A 4,197-nucleotide genomic window follows, 5' to 3' on the forward strand; every position below is an offset into this window, starting at 1 on the left:
TGGGAACCGCACAGCACAGGAAGGGCCCACGCTCCATCACCGGCCCGTGCTGAGATAACTGGCGGCTGCCCGGGCCGATACAGAAACATAGAATAATAGGAGCAGGAGGAGGCCATTCGAGCCTGCTCCGCCATCTCCCCCTCTGGTTCTTTTACCGATTATCTTCAATCTGTGTCCTCTGGTTACCGACCCTCCTGCCACTGGAAACAGTTTCTCCTTATTTACTCCATCAAAACCCCTCCTGATTTTGAACGCCTCTATTAAATCTCCTCTTAACCTTCTCTGCTCTAAGGAGAACAACCCCAGCTACACAGAAAAATAGGAGCAGGAGTCGGCCCTTTGAGCCTGCTCCACCATTCAGTATGATCATGGCTGATCCTCTATCTCAATACCATATTCCCACTCTCTCCCCATACCCCTTGATGCCTTTTGTGTCTAGAAATCTATCTATCTCCTTCTTAAATATATTCAGTGACTTGGCCTCCACAACCTTCTGTGGTAGAGAATTCCACAGGTTCACCACCCTCTGAGTGAAGAAATTTCTCCTCATCTCAGTCCTAAATGTCCTACCCCGTGTCCTGAGACTGTGACCCCTCGTTCTAGACCCCCCCAGCCAGGGGAAACATCCTCCCTGCATCCAGTCTGTCTAGTCCTGTCAGAATTTTATACGTTTCAATGAGATCCCCCTCATTCTTCTAAACTCTAGTGAATACAGGCCTAGTCGGCCCAATCTCTCCTCATACGACAGTTCTGCCATCCCAGGAATCAGTCTGGTGAACCTTCGCTGCACGCCCTCTATGGCAAGTATATCCTGTCTTAGGTAAGGCGACCAAAACTGCACACAGTACTCCAGGTGTGGTCTCACCAAGGCCCTATACAACTGTAGGAAGACATCCTTGCTCCTGTACTCAAATCCTCTTGCAATGAAGGCCAACATAAGAAATAGGAGCAGGAGTCGGCCCTTCGAGCCTGCTCCGCCATTCAATGAGATCATGGCTGATCTTCTGCCTCAACTCCATTCACCGGCCCTATCGTCATATCCCTTGATGCCCTTACTAGTCAGAAATCTATCGACTTCTGTTTTGAATATACCCAATGACTGAGCCTCCACAGCCCTCTGGGGTAGAGAATTCCAAAGATTCACCACCCTCTGTGTGAAGAAATTCCTCCTCATCTCAGTCCTGAATGGCCTACCCTTTATCCTGAGGCTGTGGCCCCTGGTTCTAAACTCCCCAGCCAAGGGAAACATTCTCCCAGCATCCATCCTATCAAGCGCTGTAATAATTTTGTATGCTTCAATGAGATCCCCTCTCATTCTTCTGAATTCAAGAGAATACAGGCCTAGTTTACTCAATCTCTTCTCATACGACAGTCCCGCCATCCCAGGAATCAATCTCGTGAACCTTCGTTGCACTCCCTCTATGGCAAGTATATCCTTCCTTAGGTAAGGAGACCAAAATTGTACACAGTACTCCAGGTGTGGTCTCACCAAGGCCCTATATAATTGGAGTAAGACTTCTTTACTCCTGTACTCAAATCCTCTTGTAATGAAGGCCAGCATACCATTTGCCTTCCTAATGGCTTGCTGCACCTGTACATTCACTTTCAGTGACTCATGTACAAGGACACCCAGGTCCCTTTGTACATCAGCATTCCCCAATCTTTCACCATTTAAATAATACTCAACCTTTCTGTTTTTACGACTGAAATGGATAACTTCACATTTATCCACGTTATACTGCATCTGCCATGTATTTGCCCGCTCACTCAACTTGTCTAAATCGCCTTGAAGCCTCTTTGCATCCTCCTCACAACTCACAATCCCACCTAGTTTCGTGTCGTCAGCAAACTTGGAAATATTACATTTGGTTCCCTCATCCAAATCATCGATATATATTGTTAATAGAAACATAGAAGATAGGAGCAGGAGGAGGCCATTCGGCCCCTCGAGCCTGCTCCGCCATTCAATGAGATCATGGCTGATCATCCAAATTCAGTACCCTGTCCCTGCCTTCTCCCCATATCCCTTGATCCCTTTAGCCTTAAGAAATATATCCAACTCTTTCTTGAATATATTTAATGAATTGGCCTCTACTGCCTTCTGTGGTAGCGAATTCCACAGGTTCACCACTCTCTGGGTGAAGAAATTCCTCCTCATCTCTGTCCTAAATGGCTTACCCCTTATCCTTAGACCGTGACCCCTGGTTCTGGACTCCCCGACCATCGGGAACATCCTTCCTGCATCTAGTCTGTCCAGGCCTGACAGAATTTTATAGGTTTCGATGAGATCCCCTCTCATTCTTCTAAACTCCAGCGAGTATAAGCCCAATCGACCCAATCTCTCCTCATACGTCATTCCTGCCATCCCAGGTTTCAGCCTGGTGAATCTTCACTGAACTCCCTCCATGGCAAGAACATCCTTCCTCAGATAAGGCGACCAAAACTGCGCACAATACTCAAGATGTGGTATAGCTTGAGAATAGCTGGGGCCCAAGCACTGATCCCTGCGGTACCCCACTAGTCACCGCCTGCCACCCCGAAAAAGACCCATTTATTCCTACTCTCTGTTTCCTGTCTGTTAACCAATTTTCAATCCATGCCAGTATATTACCCCCAATCCCATGTGCTTTAATTTTGCACATTAACCTCTTATGTGGGACTTTATCAAAGGCCTTCTGAAAATCCAAATACACCACATCTACTGGTTCTTCTTTATCTATTCTACCAGTTACATATAGAGGACACTGCAGCCCTGGGTTAGGGAGGAGGGAAAAACTCAGCCAGGTTCCTGCTCCTGACGCCTACCCGGTGTCTCCAGGTGGGGAGTACGTTTGGGTGTTGGGCGAAGACAGGATCAGATACAGTTAGGTGGAGAGGCTGGAGAATCTGGGGTTGTTCTCACAGAATCACAGAAACCTCACAGTGCAGATAGAGGCCATTTCGGCCCATCGAGCCTGCACCGACACATATCCCACCCGATCCCCGTAACCCCTACACCAACACATATCCCACCCTATCCCCGTAACCCCGCGTATTTAATCCCCCTAACACTAAGGGTCAATTTATCATAGCCAATCATCCTAACCCGCACATCTTTGGACTGTGGGAGGAAACCGGAGGAAACCCACGCAAACACGGGGAGAATGTGCAAACTCCACACAGACAGTCGCCCGAGGCCAGATTCGAACTCGGGTCCCTGGCGCTGTGAGGCAACAGTGCTAACCACTATGCCACCGTCCTCCTAGGAGCAGAGGAGGCCAAGAGGCTTAAGACACTGGTTAGGCCGCAGCTAGAGTACTGCGTGCACACACCACATTACAGGATGGATGTGATTGCGCTGGAGAAGTTGCAGAGGAGATTTACGAGGATGTTGCTGGGACTGGAGAGTTTCAGCGATGAGGAAAGATTGGAGAGGCTGGGGTTTTTTTCTTTGGAACAGAGGAGGCTGAGGGGAGATTTAATTGAGGTGTATAAAATGATGAGGGGCCCAGATAGAGTGGACAGGAAGGACCGTTTCCCTTAGCAGAGGGGTCAAAGATTTAAAGTCATTGCTCGGAGGATTAGAGGGGAGTTGAGGAGAACTTTCTTCACCCAGAGGGTGGTGGGGGTCTGGAACTCACTGCCTGAAAGGGTGGTCGAGGCAGAGACCCTCATCACATTTAAAAAGTACTTGGATATGCCCTTGAAGTGCCGTAACCTGCAGGGCTACGGACCGAGAGCTGGAAAGTGGGATTAGGCTGGATCGTTCTTTGTCTGCCGGCATGGACACGATGGGCCGAATGGCCTCCTTCTGTGGGATAAATTTCTCTGATTCTATGAAGAGGAGATTTAATAGAGGTGTTCAAAATCATGAGGGGTTTTGATGGAGTAAATAAGGAGAAACTGTTTCCAGTGGCAGGAGGGTCGGTAACCAGAGGACACAGATTGAAGATAATCGGTAAAAGAACCAGAAGGGGAGATGAGGAGAATTGTTTTTACGCAGCGAGTTGTTGTGATCTGGAACGCGCTGCCTGAAAGGGCGGTGGAAGCAGATTCAATAGTAACTTTCAAAAGGGGAATTGGAGAAATACTTGAAGGGGAAAAATTCCAGGGCTGTGGGGAAAGAGCGAGGGGGGAGTGGGACTAATTGGAGAGCTCGTTCAACGACGATTCTGAAGTACAAATACAACCTGCAGCCAGGGTCACAGCGGGACGGTA

The sequence above is a fragment of the Somniosus microcephalus genome, chromosome 12 (genome assembly GCF_052327205.1).
Source record: "Somniosus microcephalus isolate GS21.2 chromosome 12, FLI_Smic_1.0, whole genome shotgun sequence".
Classification (NCBI taxonomy): domain Eukaryota; kingdom Metazoa; phylum Chordata; class Chondrichthyes; order Squaliformes; family Somniosidae; genus Somniosus; species Somniosus microcephalus.